This window comes from Erpetoichthys calabaricus, chromosome 1, assembly GCF_900747795.2.
Source record: "Erpetoichthys calabaricus chromosome 1, fErpCal1.3, whole genome shotgun sequence".
Classification (NCBI taxonomy): Eukaryota; Metazoa; Chordata; class Cladistia; order Polypteriformes; family Polypteridae; genus Erpetoichthys; species Erpetoichthys calabaricus.
Window position 1 is genome coordinate 129,892,372 of NC_041394.2, and position 19,877 is coordinate 129,912,248.

The following is a 19,877-nucleotide window of genomic DNA, read 5'->3' on the forward strand; positions in this document are numbered from 1 at the left end:
TGAATCATGAGAAAGTCTCTAGGATGTCAAACCTTCAAAATTAGAGTATGATGTAAAGAAGGAAGGAACAAAAGACAAGTTCAAGAATCTATACATGAAGAATGACACACCCAGTTGAGCCAACTTTAAAATAGAATGAAAGAGAGCATTGGAATTTATAAACAGATATGAAAGCTTGGGGGCACCAGAGAGCCTCAAACACCAACATGAATACACCAAGACAGCCCCGGGTTCAAATAAAAGGATGTTTTATTACAGTACCTCACAAATGAATCACAAAAAAACAGTTATCTCTCACAGTTATTCACCTCTTCTCTTTCCACTGCACTGCTCTTACTTGTCTGGATAAGGCAATGAAGTCCCTTTTATTGAGGACCTGGGATTACTTCCAAGGTCAGGGCAGCTGCCTGTTGGAAAAAGTACTTCCGGGTCTCACAGAAGTCCCACATAACAGAGAGTACATCTCAGACCCCACAGACTACACCACAGACCCCAACAGGGCTGTACTGCTGGACTACAACTCCTTGCATTCCCTGCTTGTTCTTGAATGGGCACTGATATAGTGGGCCGCTGTCATCTAGCGATTAGGGTGATAAACATAAACACCCCCAGAGAAAGTCCTTCTCTGTTCTCCTCTTTTATCCTGGCCAGGGAAGGTGCTACATGTTGGGATGCCAGTCCATTTGTCTGGGGCTTCCTGCCTGGGTAAGGAACCATCTCTTCTGGCTAGGATGTCTTTAATCTATGAGGGAAGCCTTGTCTGGGTGAAACATCCTTCCTTCCTTTGCTGGGATGCCTTTCTGTCCACTCGGGGCCTCCCAACATGTGACGGTTCCCTGATCCCAAAGAAGGCCAAACTGACAAATAATATAAAAAACTAAACATTTATTTTAACCATAAGATAGCAATGCATGTAGAAACAAGGTAAAAAGTACAAGTGTAAAGGGACAGATTAAAAAAAACCTTTCCGATCTCCTTTCACATTCTTCCTTCTGCCAGCTGAACCTTTATCCACTTCGCACTCAATTATAAGTTCAAGTGGCATGTGGTCAAGAAGGATTTTTAACTCCGTTCCTGGGATTATTTCCAAGGGTGACTAGCCCCTTGAAGATCAGAAAAATCTGAAAATATCAAGAAAGCTCCCGGGGTTATCTTTCAGAATGCCCAGACAGATCCAAATTTTCCCTAAATTTCAGAATCTCCTCCTTTTAGCCATTTAATTTATAGGACACTTGTCCAACATACCAGGGTGGAAGGAGACACAAATTAGATGAAGTTTCCCTGCTGCAACCAAACACTATGGTGGACTTTAGGCATCAGTACCCCAGGGTTCCATACAGAATTTATCGGGGCAAACTTTATTATTTTTTACTAAACTAACATTTGACATACAATTGGTTATGTTTCTGATGTTTTTTTTTTCCAGTTAGAGCACAGGTGTAGTGACTTGCTCATGGTCACACAGTGTCAGTAGTGGGATCTGAACTTTCAACCTCAAGGATTTAAGTCTAAAGTCTTAACCACTATGTCACACTGCCTGCTATCATCAGTGGGCCATTTTAACTGACAGAGCCCTTCCACTGTACAATATCTTCTATAGGAAGCATTGTTGTATTTGGAGTCCCTAATGGGCTCTCTTTTACACCCATATATCCAGTGGGCATCCCATAATGCTGAATGAGATTATTCTTTCCATTGTACATATGAATTTTCAGGCAGTGTGTGTGCATGAGGGAGCCTGAAACTGTATTTGTGTGTTCAGATGTGACAGAGATTTTTCTTTCCCTTTTATTATATGAGTGTATATACAGTACATATTATTCTAAAGCAGCTTGAGTGTACACATTTGTGTGGGTGTGAGAGTTTGTGTGTATATTTATGTTTATGTGTTGGAGAGACTTTGAACCTAAGTTGATGTGAGCATTTTCTTGTTTATGAGGAGGCCATGCCCGTATGAAAGCTTTTGTGTGGGTATGAGAGAGCTGTGTGTACGTTTATATGAACGGATGTTTGTTTACATCTGTAGGAGTGTGTGTAGAGGTGAAAGGAGATGCTTGCTCATGCTGAAGGATTAATTTGGTAATTAATGAGGGCAGGGAACTGGAAGGAGGCGGGTCCGCAAGAGCAAAAACTCTCCAAGCTGAGAGCTCTGTTAAACATTAACCGGTCACAGTGGAAGAGGCCTGACAGGGTGGCAGAAGAGCAGAAGGGGCTCCGGCGTGACTCTGGAGAGCAGGATCTCACTCCTTCACACAAAGGGCAGGTGTCTGTAAGTAAGAAAGCTTTCTTGGAACAACTTGTTTAAATATTTGCTTTCATGTGAGGAGAAATCACAAAAAATAAAGAGGCTGAATATCTGGATTAGACACAAGTTTGGGGATTTGCTAAAACATGCTGATCAAAAATGGAAGGGTGTGTTGGAATTAAAATAAGACATTGCATCGTGTTCTTTAGAACAAAATATTGTGAGCTGCGTATTGGTGCTGTTTAATGGCTTCTTGAAAGCTGATGACCCATTCATTCGTAGAAAAATGTAATGTTACCTCCTTGATGTCTGACTTCACAGATGTCGCTCTTGAAATGCACAGAATCTGAACTCATGCCAGCTCTGCATTCTGCAGATTTGACTTATTGAACTCTCATCCAGTCAGACTTCAGTTAGAGCAGAACTGTCGTGGACTTTAATGCTGTGACTTGTCATTTGTGCTATAATTCTGCTTTCCCTGGAAAGAATATGAATCTGTCACAAATCTGAATCCTACATTTTTATAACCTTATCATATTTCTTAAACATTGGAATGTATTTCTTAGCTGTCTGATAAATTTGCAGTTGTTAAAATCTAATAAATTATAGTTTTTCGCTTCTCTTCATACATTTTACCTCCCAGGCCTCTGATTTTGTCAGATCTCTTTCTAACATTTTGAAGTCTTTTTTCAAAGAAGGCTCACCTACATAAAATTTTGTAAAAAAAAAAAAACATAATTGTGGACAGTAATCATCAGAAGGCTATACTTTTGTTGCAAAAATGAAGCAAAGTTGTAAATGTTTTCATACAAGTGCTGCATTGCTTTGTTGGAGTTTGTAGTATTTTGCAGAAGTTGGCCTCTTATCTCCTCAGAATCAGATCTTTCTCACTCTCAGTATTCTGAAGCTTTGCTTACTTGTAGTTTACTTCTGGTGGATTACACCTGCTTAGATCTTTTGGGCCTGATCTAGTGTGTGATCCAGTTAAAACTTTCAGGCCAGCCGTATCATCTTGGAATTTTGAGAGTTTTACCTTATCAGTTCTTTGCATTCTGGTTCTTTATCACTTTGTATACTGCCCTGATTAGGTTTCACAGATCTGGCTCTGTATTTCCTTGGAGTATGATCTTGTTTGCTCAAACAGACATGATGAGATGATTCCCTTGACCTTTTTCTGTTTGTGAAGAGCCCAAATATTTAATAATAAGGCCTTGTAGATCAGGAACGTTACCAATTTGGAGATCTAATCTCAGGTTAATCTCACATTCTACAGCCTTATCAGATGTTGAGTGTTTATTTCTGGGTGTTTGATTTTATCAGATTTTACTAACCTGTTATTTTTTTCCTTCCTTTTACAAGCAAATTTCCATCTCCTAGCCGCCTTATATTTTTAGATTTCAAAAAACTTAATTTTTAGCTTGTTACTGTTTGGTCATTTCCAGTATTACACAATTGAATTGTTAACTCCTTTGAGTCAAGTCTTGTAAGATTTCATATACAGTATGTAACTTTTTTAACTGTTTAGATCCTGCCAGATTTGAAACACTTGCGTCTGTAACTCCTCTCAAATCTGATTTTGTCAGATTTTATAAATGTGAATTTTTAGCTATTTAAAGACTGGTCAGGTTTCAGGCACTTGCATCTTTAACATCTAGAAGTCTCATCTAGTCATATCATATATATAGACTTACCTGTTTAGCGGCCATTCCTGTGAGATTTCAAAACCTCCTTGGAGTGAAACTCCATCAGATTTGTCCCAGCTTGATTTGTTACTTTTTTGAGTTTCATTCTGTCAACATTTGCAGAATTCTGCTGAATCTCACATCTAAATTATGTTTCTTCTCTATGTACTGTAGCTGTACCTCTTTGGATTCTCATTATTCTCAGATTGTAAAATTTGGGTTTCTAACTCTTTGTCATATGAATTTGTTGTTGGAATTTAAATGATATTCTTCTTAGTATTCTGTAGCTTTGTCCCTATGAAATCAGAGTTCACATAACGGAACCTTTACTTGTTTGGAGAATGATCCTGCAGGAGATACAGACCTAATCTTATGCATCATGTATTTTCTAAGACTGTGATCCTGTTAGATTTCACACCATTTGCTTTTCATCTGCTTAGTGCTTTATTCTATCAAATGTGACAAACAACCCTTTGAATGCTGTTATATTGTGGAAAATACTTTATTCAACACCTTATTTTCTTCGCTATGTGGGGGCATATTCTCCAAACTGTAGTATTATATGGCACCTTTACCTGTGTGTTTGTGTTTCTTCAGTATTCTTCAATTGCAGTACTACAATTTGGAGAATATACTCCCACATAGCAAGGAACCTATACTATAGGGTGTAATGTAAAGGATTGCCAATAATAAAACAAACTGAAATCTCTTCTTGGTATCCTGTTCCTTTATTTTCTTGGAGTCTAATCATGACCTGTTTCACTTCTTTCCATTTGATCCTGCCAGATGTGATGCACCTGATCCTGTCAGTCGCTTTAACCCTAGTCCTTTAATTTTTTTTAAAATCTAATTATGTTTTAAAATATCTTTTGGAAGTTTCATCTTGTTAGATTTCACATACTGTGTATAGACTGGTCCTGTCAGGTGTTGCAGCACCTCCCTGAAATCTCAGTTCTGTCTCTTCTCAGCAATTTGTAGCTGAGTTGATTTTGTTTTCCCACCATGGAATCTCATCATGCCAGAATTCATACGTCTTAATTGTTAACACTTTGGAGACTGATCCTGTCAAAATGTACCCCTCTTTTAAGTCTGATGCAACCTAGTGTTGTAGATCTAGGCCTATATCCCCTTGAAACATCAATTATATTCCATCTCATTATCCTGGGACATCATCTCCTTGTAGGTCTGATCCTGTCTGTTTTCACACATTTTCTTTCTTCTGTGGCTGTTTCCTTATATTATATTGTGACCAACAAAATATTGAGGTGCCTCTTCTTTAACATTTCGTGCTCTTAATGGAGCAGGATAGACATGAATTATTAAGAGTAGACAGATCTGATTAGGCATCACTTAGAATTCCTTCTCTATCACTAGTGCTTTTATTCAAGAATACTTGATGTGGTCTATAGACGTGTCATCTTTTTCTTAAACTTTTTGCCCCATTCTGTATCTGTATTTTTCATGTAACTTCGTTCAGAGCGTATATCCACAATATAAGCAAAAATGAAATAAGAGACAAAACATTTAATGAAAAATGATACTGTCATCATAACAATAATATATAAATCTTAATTCAGCAAAAGAAACCCAAGATTACAGAGGCTGTATGTGGGCTAAAAATGCAAGCTGGCAGGCAGCAACAAAAGGAATATTTGCTCACATTCCATGATATATCAAAAAGGAAGGGCTTTTCCTGTAAGACGACTGCTTGGATGCCAGTTTTGCAAAATGTCATCTGACATTCAACAGACATAGCTTTCAGAACTACGATGACATGGTTGTGCAAATTGATTGGATGTGGCAGAAAACTACAGAAAAAAATATGTCATCACATCTTGCTTTTCTCTGCTGTCGCTGCCCCTTATCTGAGGGCTATGGGGATATCAAGTGGGCGTTGGCTCATCCTTTCTTGACTTGGCTCCTGGCCAACTTCCTGCCTTTCTGGCAAAAGGGTTCTCTGTCATCACAAAGAATATTAGGCTGACACCATCAACAGCACAAATAATGAATTTATTGCTGCAAACAAAGGAATATTCATTCAAGGAATGGGAAAAATCTCCCAGCACTGTTCCTGTAGTGGATAAAGAGCTATCCAGTGGGCACTGCTCATGCCTTTCATTCTCATTCTGCATAAAGAGCATTTAACTATGAATTTAATGTGGAGGCAAATGCTGCATAATCTTTTACACATCTGTGTTTGTCCAGAGAAATCATATTTATGACTGTTGTGCCTGGAACATTCTAGGCAACTTTCAGGATAAAATCTGCAGTTCTAGCAAAAGTATGCAGGAGCAGCTTTGCAAGCGAAGCTCTGACTAGAATGGGTGCATCTCTTTAGCTGGAAACAACCTTTTGAAAAGTATGGAAGTCTTATCTCCTTACCCTTTGCCCCATCACCCTGCTAGTTCAACCTGAGGTCAGTTCTATTGATCGCAAAAGACATTGTCAGGCAAATTGAGTGATGATTTTCACTTAGCAGTTTCAACAAGTGTGTCAGATTGCTTTGTAAAATACTAGCAATATACCCAGCAATGACTGCCGGATTGTTGACTGACTAAAACCTGAACATTTTTTTCTGTACCCATCTTCCAAATTAGCTGTATACCAGAACTCTGGGGAAACTACCTTGTCAAAAATATTTATTTTTTACACTTGATTCCAAATTAAATTGTTCTGAAGATAGATGGATGGATGTACATTGTAGTTTTGCCTCAAATTGTCATCAATGAAAGTGTCTTTGTGTCTCACTAGAGTGCTCTTGTAGTTTACTGTATATCATTGTAGCTCATGAAAAGAGAACGTGTGTGCTTTTGTGAATGAAAAGCCACTTTTTAATTTAGAAATAAATCATTGCACTTGATGGAAATATAACCTACGCAAAGTACAATAAGCCAAGACATACAAGAGCCTATTATGCACTTCATTTCATTCATCTCTGTTAGGCCAGCAACAGCAACATGTTCTAAACGGATGTGGCATTGTGAAAATGAACTGACAAGATTCTTACTTTGGCAAATCTCTTTCACACTAACATATCCATTTATAAAGCTGGCTCCTGCAGGAGGTACTATCTATCTATCTATCTATCTATCTATCTATCTATCTATCTATCTATCTATCTATCTATCTATCTATCTATCTATCTATCTATCTATCTATCTATCTATCTATCTATCTATCTATCTATCTATCTATCTATCTATCTATCTATCTATCTGTCTGTCTGTCTATCTATTTTTTAAACCTGCTTAATCCCATTCAGGTTTGCCATGAGCTTGAACCTTTCTCAGAGGCACTGGGCACAGCTCTGGAATGGACACTGAGCTATTTCATATACCTCAAATACCCAGACTTTCTCACATTGGGACAATTTAGAATTACCAATTCACCTAGCCTGCACACTGTTGGGGATCCAGTATTATATATTATATATATATTGTATATACAGTATATATATATATATATATATGTATATATATATATATATATATATATATATATATATATATATATATATACAGTGGTACCTCGGTATACATCCTTAATCCGTTCCAGATCCTTTGACTTATACCAAACAGGACGTATACCAAACAAATTTTTCCCATAAGAAATAAAGGGAAAATGATTAATCCATTCCCATGAAAAAAAATCCTATTGTTATTGGCATATTATACATTGATAGGGTTGTATAAAATAAATTAAACACTGCTTAATACTAAAATACATAAATACAAAAGCAATTGGATGAAAAAAATTAAAATTTAACCTCACTTTACTTTTTAATAACGTCTTTGTTTTTCACAATCATAGATACTGTCATTCTCAGCATATGGTATGCAGCAACCATGTCCCGGATATGCATGCCACCTTCATACTTTTCAACAATCAATTCAAATTTACGTGAAAAAACATAATTTCACATAGAGTTATAGCACGGATTGTTCACTGAATGCTAGCAACTGGCGTACTGACGCTCGTGGGCAGCGTAGGGTAGTGCGCGGTGTGACGATGCAGGTCCGCTCCACACTCCCATACGTCCTTACGGGGAGCCCTGAACCCGACAGCGTAGGTAATGTCACCGAGATGAGTTGACAAATGAGGACAATTCTCAAATGAAGCCAGGGGATAGTGCAAGAATGCCAAGTGCTTTTACTTAAAACAAAAATCAGTGTCCAAACAAAAAGTGCAGTGCATCTGGTTTCAATAAATAATTATTTAATAAATATCCATAAAAACAAGTGTTCTGTGGGGATAAAAACAACAATAAATAAATCTGATAAAATCCGAGGATAAAAATGCAGTCTCACTCTTCCCGATCACAGCCCACCTGTGCAGGTGCGACTCGCTCCAATTACCTCATTAACTTCCCCGCGGTTGTGCAATCGCGCCCACGGAGAATGACATGGCTATACGGGTTAAAACCTGGCCCTTTTTTTGAAGCCGCGGACCCGCTATATCACATGCGGTGTTCTAGCACGCGAGTTGCATTCCAAACAAAGGTCGTATGCCAAGCAAAATTTTTCGTGTCCAAACAGGATGTATACCAAGTTGGACTTATTCCAAAGCAGACGTATACCGAGGTACCATTGTATATATATATATAGTGACCCAAGGGGGCACCACAGAGCAACAAATCACAGATTCCAATTCTTTCCTCCTTTCATTCTCAGGCTGACTATTGCCCACTTCCTCCTGACTCTAAATTCAACAAGCTATTAAGTGTGCTCTTTTTTAGGTGTACCCTGGAGTACTTACTTTATTCAACACTTCAAACAAATGTTGCTTTCAGAAGTAAAATGATGCAATTAGTTCTCAAATAAAGAATAGACAAACATCATAGGGGAGCACAACGGGAGCACGAACCCCAACAAGAGCAGAGGATGTCTGGGGGAGGAGAGAGAAACAAAGCAATCAGCCAAAAAGGAAAGGTGCTGTTCAGGCTTTTAAGTATGCGTAGCATCGCGCGAGAAGCATATCACACAACAGAGCAGCCACAAGTAAGCCCAGCAAGTAAGGGAGCAATGTGAAGGTAGTCTATCAGTGTTTTTTAAGAGGGTTTTTTGAGGAGTGTCTGTGTCTTCTAGGGGTGTGTTCAGCCTCCCTGCTCACAAGGGGCTGGCAGTGGTCATGAGCGGGCTGCTCAACGAATGTACAGCACTGACTGATCAGCTCCTGCATGCTCGCAAATGGCACTGGGAAATGACTATAGCTGGTTGTGAAGGTTTAAGGGTTAAGAGGAACAAAACGGAAAACACTAGAACACTCAGCTGGAGATGCATCACAGTCAATCAGCAGCAAGGAGAAATGAATAATGCTGCAGCGGTCCGGTGCCACTAAGATTCACACCGTCGAGAAGATGGCGATTTATTTATTTTTATGGTGGAGATTGCAGGGACACACCCAGCCTTGACCCGACCCGCATGCACTCACAAACAGAGACAAAAACAAAGCAATCCGATAATCAAACAGCAAATAAAGAATGTAATGTTAACAAATGAAATAAATGAAAACAACGATATCACCCCTGTTCCCCTTACAGCGATTACACATTAAATACAACAAAGCACCAACAAAACGCACAAAACGCACAGAGTAAATCATGAGAAACATTCATGAAAAACGGCAACGGATGAAATGTAATGATGAAAATAGATAGTCCAGAGATCCGCACGTTGAATGGGAATGTAAAGATAGTCCTACTGCTAGTTCCTGAAATGGTGAAGACGGGTGGACAGGTTCAGAAGCGTTTCTTTCTTTGTAGGATGGCCATGAATCCACTTACAGTCCTCGTGTACACAGGCAGACGGAAGACACGAAACGATCCAGGACAAAACTAAAAAGTACAGGTGACCCAACAGAAGGCAGGCAGAGAGAAAGGAACTTGAAACACAATTAGAAAAACTTTTTTTCTTGCTTTTGGTCACCGGCCCCCTTTTTAAAAGCTGCACTGACATTCTTTGACCCCAATAGCCCCAACACACTCAGCAGAAGACCAATCAGAGCCACTGCAGGGACTGCTGGGAGCCACAGTTTAAAATTCTATTGGCTACTTTCACCATCCCAAGCCGCATTTCCTCTACAGTTGCTTCTTGTTCTCTCTACAGTACAGTATTGCCACGAAAAAAGCCATAAAAATTGTGGAGGATATTTTGGTTTCCGCTAACAATTATTAGATAGGTTCTAAGGAAAAATCAGCGAATGACTGAGGCCCCGAACTCTGGACCTTGACTTTGCGGGGGTCTACTATATATATGGACAGACCAGGAGAGGGACTGTGCCTCCCCAGGACCACAAGAGGGCAGCCGCCCTGCCTGGTTTGGAGGCCATGGGTTTGAGCATGGAAGCTCAACCCTGTAAGGGCCCGTGGCCACCTCCAGAGGGCGCTCAGATGATTGTGGATCCTCGAACAGTAGCGCTTCCATCCCACCTGGAGGTGTTGGCAGAAGAAATATCGAGGACACCCGGAGTGCTTCCGGGTGCTCGTGCGGCACTTCCGCCACACGAGGAAGTGCCGCAGGAAGTCCATTGGAAAGTACCTGGGGCCTCATGTATAAACGGTGCGTACGCACAAAAATGTTAAGTACGAACAGTTCCACACTCAAATCGCGATGTATAAAACCTAAACTTGCCGTAAAGCCACGCACATTTCCACGGTAGCTCCAACCCTGACGTACGCAAGTTCTCCGCTCTGTTTTGCAGACTGGCGGCACACAGTCAAAGCAGTGCTACTGTTCCTATGTGGTTTCCCTTTCCTTAGATCCACATCCCTGATGCGGCTTTATCGTATACACTGAAACTAACTGCATATTGTTTATTAGTTTAATGCATCTGATTGTAATTAACCTGTAACAATATACTGTTCCAGGGAATAGCCAAAGTATTCCAAATACCATAGCTGCTTCAGCGTTGTTACTTTCACTGCACCTTCTTCTTCTTCTTTCAGCTGCTCCCGTTAAGGGTTGCCACAGCGGATCATCTTTTTCCATATTACTCTCACTGCACCACTCGGAGTATTTATATCACTATATGTGAGTGGGGAATCACAGATCTACAGCAGAAAATTATCGGTATACAGCATCAAGCACACGCTGCCTCAGCCATGCTGCCTATTTGAACTGCTCTCACTTGACAAACGCTTCAAAGCCTTTCCTGTACGGACCTTGCGGTTCAGAAACAGTTTCATCCCAAGAACTATAAACGCATTCAATCAGTCCATCAAGTGCTCCTTGTAGAACTATTTCTACTTATTAGTACAATTACCTCACTGTAAACTTGCAATGCAGTTATAATATTGTACAACCTGAGCCACTTTATAAAGCGCATATTTACATATGATGATGATATCATTTTTAAGATGAAATGAAGTTTATAATGTTCTACTTTAATGACAAAATAAACTATGTGATTAAAGTGTAAATTTCGAGATTAAAGTTGGCATTTCGTGCTTTTTTCCCACTGTGTGCCTTTTTTTTTCTCTGTACCCTAATAAGCTTTCATATGACACTCAGATGGTGGGCTACGATTCGCCTTTTCACTGCGACTTTGATATGTAACAACTTTTTTATTTCGGGCACTTTGTGACTTTGTGAACTTGAGCTTTCGAGTTTCTCCGACACGCTATGTCACTCGATCAACTTCCTTTTGTTGATTATATCACTGTTTAAACCAACAAATAGTATGTTTTTCCTTGCCTCCACTTGGTATTCGCTGAAATTCTTCTATTTCCCCCCGTGCATTTACCATTGTCTTTTCACAGAAGGCTGAGCTTAAGGGCTATTTATATTGATTTGCATATTCAAAGAGGCGTAATTCTGGGAGGAGTTGGGGCAGGACAGCAGGCACGTGCACGTGTGTTACTTTTCATGCTGACCAGGATTTATGTAGCGGAAGAACGTGAAAGTTGGTGTACGCACAGATTTATGCTTCTGGATTTTTTGTGCGTAAGCACATTTCCGCTTTTGTCCGTATGCCATGTTATAGTCTGAATTCTATGCATGGCGTTATACATGAGGCCCCTGGAGCATGTCCGGGCGGATATAAAAGGGACCACCGACTGGAGTCGGGAGGAAGAGGACAGAGCTCGGCAGAGAGAGTGGAGGCGGTGAAGGACCTTTGGAAGACTGAGGCAAAGGGTGACTGGTGTAGGGGCACCGTGTGCTGTGTGCAAGACATTGTAAATAGTTGGTGAATAAACGTGTACTTTTGTAGACATGGAGGTGTCTGTTTGTCTGTGTCCAGGGCTGGCTTCCACAATATATATATATTGTATATACATGAGTGTGTGTGTTTGTCTTTATAGTTACCTATTTACCTAAGTCAGTTTCTATCTGTCCAACTGTTACAATCTGTTGTCCATGTTCAACATTAATGTTTGCAATGCAACATCTATTTGAATGTGTTTTATAATGCATGTAATAATAAGAAGCATACCAATTTTCATTCCAACATATGCCACATCACAAATATTACCACTGCTGCTGATTGTCTTATACCAAATTCTATATAACTGAGGCAAAAGGTTCATTGAAATTATAACATAATAAATGAAAATTGAAATAGTAAAAAAATATAAGAAACTAGCCAAAGTACCCAGTGTGGCTGGTATCTTGACCTAAAGCTGTAATCCAGCAAGACAATGAAACTTATCCAGACTAATTCAGAAGAAAACACTGTACATACTAGTGGTCTTTGAGATTCCACTTTGGCCAGCAGAAAATTTTGTGTGCACTGATGACGATGCACTGCTGCCTGATGGGGATTAGACTCCTTGCATCGGCGCTGGTTTTTTGGGTTGCCCCCCTTCCATTATAACCCATCTACTCATTATGGTATATAGCCTATATGTTAAGTCAGACCGATAACAAGGCATGTGCAAACTGTAATGAAAATTGATTCAGACGTTTTTGTGTGATTAGTAAACAAACAGACAGACATCTAAATGGCTTACAGTTTTTTTTATATCTATTATAAAAAAAAAATCCTGGAGAGAAACAGTAGGGCGTCAAGATGTAATCTTCACGTTAAGATCACGGAAGACAGTTAAAAGACCTGCGAGGACCTTAAACATGAGACATTGTGCCAAGAGATTGACCCAGGAGTGTCCTGCAATGGTGTAGAACATGAGATTCTTGCAAGACACGCCCTACTTACGATCAATATCAAATAAGACCACGGGCAGAAAAACATTCAGTCATCTAAAGGATTTGAGCACACACAGATCCTAGGTCTCAGCGCATATAAAGCGTATAAGGAAAATACGTTATAAAAGAAACGTCGACGACTAAGAAGAAAGCAGCACGGAGAAAAGAGACTCAAAAGCGTTGGAGAGAAAAAAGAGCAAAAAAGAAAAAATAATCTAGGTGAAAATTCAGAAAATAAGGAAAGTAATTATCAGCCCGTAACAAGCGGAATTGAAACAAAGCACATCCAATCGGGCTCAGAATTAAAAGACAGAGTAAAAGACAAAGTAGAACTTCATAAACACGTTCACAAACATTGGCGCTATACACATGCAGAGCAGATTATGAAAGCAGTGCAATTCGAAAGGCTCAAAAAAAAAAGTTTGTGCGATACAAATGTGGAGAAAGGTTAAAGAATATGAAAGTAGGAAAATTAGAAAGTATAAAAAAAAGAAAGTAAAGATCACAGTAGCACAAACAAATGGAAATTATTACTCGAAAAGGGAAAATAATCACCACGGACCAGGTGTCATTGAAAAAAAAGCAGGACAAAGCGAGGTCAGAAATAAAAGACAGAGTAGAAAACAAAGTAAAACGTTATAAAGAGATTAAAAAACAAAGGAGCCAAACACATGCAGAGCAGGTTAGATATAATGAAAGCTGGAATTCAAAAGACTCAAAAAAAAGTAGGTGCGAAACACATGCAGAGCAAGATACAGAATATGAAAGTAGAAAAAAACGACAGTGTCAAATAAAGAAAGTAAACATTGCATTAGTGCAAAAAAAGACAAATTATTACTCGGAGAAATAACTAAAAGGCGAATAGAGATCGAATATATGAACACAGGTGATATGTCAGAAGTTTGTAAATATTGTAAGGCTTAAGTTTAAGTCAGAGAATTTCAAAAACGTGTTTTACCTCTGTGGACACTTTTTGTGACTGAAGACAGAGAAGAAAATTAAAATTAGTCAAAACCTTTTATTAATACATACCAGACAAGGGTAAAATGACAGAGAAACACAGTCCTAGGACACCGCGCTTCATCTGCCTCGAGCGCAGATGTCCTTGCTCTTTTATACCTTTCTAATCTCCTGATCGTTGACCACGTAAGCAATAAAAATAGCGTCCTGACTCATTGTATTTTTCCAATTTTGTAAAGTCATTACCCTAAAGGTATATTTTCTTGTCACACACATCATCAAAAGAAAACTTCCAGAAAGTATACATGCTTTTTGTCACGTACGCAAAACACAAACAAGTTTCATCATTCTGTCCTATTTTCTGTACACACATACATTTTGTTCAATTACATCATTTTATGTTTTTACACTCCTCCCTTTTTGAACAAAATGATGTGGGCAATATAATTCTATCTTGAAATGGTTGATGAAGGGGAAGGGGGGAAGAAAATGGAAGAAGCTATACGAGACATGCGCTCCTCATGTAGCATATATGCCCTTTCCATAGAGGCGGTAAAGTACTTAGATATTATATAGCGAAACAAAGGGATAATACAACAACCAACCAGGAGGAGGAGGCAAAATGTCACAACCAAAGAAATGAAAACAGATCTTATCCATTTTCCCCAGGATCCGAAGGAGGATGCAAACCACTGATCCCAGGGATTTGTAATGCCAGAATTAGTGGAAAGTTCTTTAGAGAGAGCAGTGAGGCCTGCCAATGCACGAGTTATTGATCCATCTGGCGCGGTATTATTTGGAATATATGTACAACAAGCATCACCAAACATAGCACAGACACCTCCCTTTTCCGCAAGTAACATGTCCAAGGCTAGACGATTTTGCCAAATCATCAGAGAAGTACGATCAAGCTGTTCATGTATGCCTTCAATAGCGTCTTTGGTGAAGTTAAGGAAACGTTGTTGGTTCCCACAGTTGATAATAGAGCAGAAATCAAACTGCACTGATGTGGTAATTCCTAACGGGAAAGTCAAGGTGACCAGGGCAGTAGACAAGGGAAAAGAAAAGCATAGTAGCACAGCAATCAAGGGTGCCATCTCTTGCAATGTGAGGCGTGAATCCAGGCAGGCAGTCCTTCAACTTTCACGGCGTGTGGTGTGGATAGAAGAATTTGGAATGGTCCTCTCCACCTAGGCTGATGCCAGTGTTTCCTCCGAGTATCTCGAACCAGGATCCAGGTGCCCAAAGGAATTGGTAAATCCTTGGAAAGGGGGCTGGTCCTCCAGGCTTGATTAACCTGCTGGTGGATTTCCTTCAACGAGGTTCGCAAACCTGCAAGACTAGAGAGAAAAATCATTGTCCACAGTATGCAAATTCACATTTCCTACAATCGTCCGGTCAGAATCTCAAATGGCGATAGTCCCAGTTGTCGGTGTGTCCGTACCCTTAGTCCCATTAAAGCTAAGGGTAGTGCATCCGGCCATGATAAATTAGTTTGTTCACAAATTTTTGCGAGTTTAGCTTTTAAAGTGCCATTGCATCGTTCTACGATGCCTCCGCTTTGGGGATGGTATTTACAATAATGGTGCACATTAATTTGGAGCCAGGTGGTTAATTCATTTATAACGGAGTTCACAAAATGAGTGCCATTATCTGTTTGTAACTTTTGAGGGATACCCCATCTTGGAATAATCTCTTTAATTAGTGCTTTAGCTATTGTTTTGGCATCGTTGTGTTTTGAAGGGAAAGCCTCTACCCATCGGGAGAACACATCGACAATCACAAGACAATATCGGTACCCTTTAGACGGGGTTAGTTCAATGAAATCCATTTGGAGGTGTTCAAACGGACCCATTGGATTAGGGGTAACGGCGGGACTTACCTGGGTACCTTTTCCCACATTAAACTTTTGACATATTGCACAGCATCTGCAAAATTGCTCTGCATATGTAGAGAAACCTACAGCTTCCCAATGTTTTTCAACATCTCGAACCATGGCATCTCTTCCTGCGTGATCGAGGCCATGGGCGATTTTTGCCATTCCTGGGAAAGAGGCTTTTGGGAGAAAAGGTTTGTTAGTGTGTTTATGAGTCCAGACTCCATCAGAGAGGGACCCTTCTTTGGACCATTTTCTCCTTTCGATATCCGTGGCTGCACTCTGTAAAGAAATAATTTGATTATCAGGGTCCTGGTCATTTCTCTGTTGGAATAAAGAAATTGGTGTGTTATTATATGCAGCCTCTTTAGCAAAGTGGTCAGCTAATTCATTTCCTTTGCTAACAGGATCCTGTGTGAGCTATCATTTAACAATCGCTAGCTTCGATGGTTTGGTTATAGCTTCTAAAAGGGATTCGATCAATTTCTGATGTTGGATGGGTTTGCCAGTACTGGTCTTAAATCCCCTTAGTTTCCATAGTGCTCCATGATCATGGCAGACTCCAAAAGCATACCTGGAATCTGTATAAATTGTTACGATCTTCCCTTCGGACAGCTGACATGCTCGAGTGAGTGCTACGAGTTCAGCTGCCTGTGCACTCAAGCTTGATGAAATTCGATTTGCTTCCAGCAGGCGGTCCCCTTGGACCACTGCGTAACTAGTTGAGATGTGAAGTTTCGGCTTGTACTAGGATAGAATGTACAGCGTAAGGCACTTTAACTGTTAGGGGGCTCATGAGAACTACATCCGTGCTTGCTAATACAGCTTCTGTTGTTGCAGCCACAGCACGAAGACACGGAGGAAGTGCTGCGGCCACTGGATCCAGTTTTTTAGAAAAATAAGCCACCGGTCTTTGTTTATCTCCATGTTGTTGCGTCAGTACTGCATTCATAAATCCCTGCTTTTCGTCCACGAACAAAGTGAATGGACGAGAATGATCAGGCAAACCTAGCGCGGGCGCAGATAGAAAAGCAGCTTTGAGGTCACAGAGAGCCTTCTCAGCCAGTTGTTGTAACGGCTGTGCTCTTTCAGTAAAATTTAGAACCCACTGTCTGCAGTAGCCCAGAATACCTAAAACAGACATAACCTGTTGTTTTGTGACCGGTCTAGGAAGATTTTGGATGGCTGTAATGCAATCGCTAGAGAGAGCTCTTGTTCCATACATAATGTCATGACCTAGATATTTTACAGTTGTTTTGATTAGCTGCAGCTTAACTTTAGAAACTTTATGGCCATTGTCCCCCAAAAACAGCAACAATTTCTGGGTATCTATTGTACAATCTTCTTCCGTAGCGCTACATATCATTTCCATCTACATACTGTATCAATGTACTACCTCTTTCCGGCCAAACGCCGTCTAAATTTTGGGCAAGAGCTTAACCATAAACACAAGGGGCTTCTCTGTATCCCTGAGGCATGACGGTCTATGTCTAACGGCGGTACCGCGTTTGGCGAGATCGGGATGTACGGCGGAGATGCCAGCCTCTGCTGCGGGAGACAAAGGATATTGGGCACGGTGCGGGCAGAAGGAGGATTTCGGGTGGATCACCAGAGGCTCACAATGGGCTATCCTTTGAAACACTACTTTAGTTATTAAATGGTCAGGAGTATCAAAAATACCTGGAGTAACTTGTAACCAGTCTGTTCTTTCAAGGCATTTTTCCACCCATGGTCCTATTTCCCCCCATTTAACAGTGTGTGATTTAGCTAAGGAAATATGAGGCACTATGCTGCCAAGATAATATATGTGCTGTGAGCATGTAAGATGAACAGAAGCAGCTGCCTTTGTGGATGAAATAAAAACACAGTAGATGTGAAGGGTTTCGGGGCAAGTACCAGAAGTAAGGAAAGATTCTAGCCAGGGGGTGTCTACTTCTATAGGGAAGTATTGGGCAGTACAGTGTAAAATGTCAGGGGCCTGTAAATTGGGAAAGAGACAAGGGGAAAAAGAGTGTAGGGCTTTGAGGAGAATGGTGTGTAGGGAAATATCTCATGCTGCAAAAGAGGGTTTGGGGTAAGGGGTAATTTGACACAACAACTTTTGGGGTTGAACAAAGTATGTCCGCCAGGACGTGACTGGACTTGAAGAGGTTTTGATACTTGAAGAAGGTGAGGTTGTCCAGAAGCAGTAAGCACAGTAACAGTTTCGTTCGAGGCAGGGACCTTTGCCAGCGAGCGAGTGGCACCAGTGTCGATTAAGAAAACAGTCTCAGTGCCATCAACGAACAATGTCAGTAAAGGATCAGTCTCAGAATTATGGGTGAGCAAAGGTAGTTGAAAAGAGTGGCTGGAGGTCCCAGCGTTTTCCTATGGCCAGTATTGTTGGTCAGGGGTGTCAGAAGAAACAGGTGGAATAAGGGGAGGTGGGGGTTGTTGCTGTCTGTGAGGGCACTCTCGACGAAAATGTCCAGTTTCACCACAGGCGTAGCAAGAGAAGGAATTAGCATTGGAATTTAAGGGAGAGGGAATAAAAGGATTCTTAGTGTGGTCAACAGGAGGAGCTCTAAAACCACCTCGTCCTCTTCCTCGTCCTCGTCCCCTTCCTCTAAAGCCATATCCTCGACCTTGGTCAGGAGCATTCCTGGTATAATAGTTCATCTGTGCTGCCAATAATTTGGCATGAGAGTCCGATTCCTTCTGCTTAGTTTGTTTTTCGGCATGTTCAGCATGTCGTTTGACTTCATCAAACGTGGCACTTTCCCACTCAATACAGGAAGTGCGGACCTTGTTTTGTATATCAAAGCGCAAACCGGAAACAAAAGGTGGAACTGCAGCTCGGGTGCGGTCATCAGCATTTCCCAAGCCCGAGTGATTAGCCATAAGGTCTTGAATCCTATGTGCCCATTCATCAACCGTTTCGTCTCTCTTTTGTTTTGCAGCAGAAATAAGGGACCAGTCCGTTCCTTTTTTATATTTTTCTGCAATATTTTGTCTCAACGCCTCCCATTGTGGGTTAAATTCGCCTTCTCCACCTATCCCCTGTCCTCGAGTTAAAGCTGGGTTCCATACCCATGGAACGTCATTGCGGACACCCCTGCTAACAGTGGCCCATGTGGTCCCAAGCTTTCGACGAAGTACCTGGGTCCATTCAGCAGCATTAGGCTTATACATGCTATCTAACTGATCAAGTTGTTCAACAAATTTTAGTCCTCCTACTTCCTTGGGATCTGGAAGTGCATTCACGACATCTTTTAGTTCTCGGATGTCCCAATTCCGATTTATCATAACTGTTGTGGGATTTTGGGGTCCAGCTGGATGGGCAGGGTTATAATGGGGATTGGGAACTTCTATTAAAGGGCAAGTAAGTGAAGGTGAAGGATCAGAAGAGAAAAAAGTTGGAGCTGGTTTGTGAGTGGAGGTTTGACTTCGAGTGCATTTGGAGACGGGGGTTTGTCTAGTACAGGGTGGGTCATCACGATGGGTTGAGGGGTCATAGTGATCTGTGCCTGGGGAATCATCAGGGGAAACTTCTGCTAGTTGTAGTGCAGGGGGGGGCAGTCGGAATGGGGAATAGAGGAGGGGATAATAGAGGTGCCTGAGGTTGGTTCTGAGGAGGGGAAAAAAATAATAGGATAAAGGGGGTACTGCTTCTAAATTTCTATCGATCATATCCATTCGATACGGTCCACTATTATAACAACCCTGCTTATTCCTACACAGGATCTTCCTAGTTTCCTGTATTTCACTTACATCTCCTGTCCCCTCTATCGGCCAACGCCCACCACTCTGTCTATTCCATTTCTTACATGCCTTCTTGAAATCTAAACCTGTCTTCTTTTCTATAAATTTTCTAGGAGACCCATTTTTACGGGGCGTCTGTTGATCCTCCGAAAATAATTCTTCCAGCATTAATGATTTTGATCCCCCTGTGCGGCGATTAACAGGCTTACTGTTATAAGTTCCCATTATGTCCC

The 19,877-nt window shown here is 40.7% G+C and overlaps 1 protein-coding gene across 4 annotated transcripts in view; it reads left to right on the forward strand.

The window, feature by feature from the left end:
- The window catches only part of sorbs3 (sorbin and SH3 domain containing 3), a 256,291-nt gene that overhangs the window by 58,621 nt on the left and 177,793 nt on the right, over window positions 1–19,877 (forward strand). For 2 of the 4 annotated variants that reach the window (XM_028806163.2, XM_028806190.2), the window contains exon 1: window positions 2,120–2,269. The exons of the other annotated variants lie outside the window; for them this stretch is intronic. The gene's annotated coding sequence lies outside the window, so the exon portion shown is untranslated. Of the gene's footprint in view, window positions 1–2,119; window positions 2,270–19,877 lie in introns of those variants that run through there. 4 annotated transcript variants of the gene reach the window in all.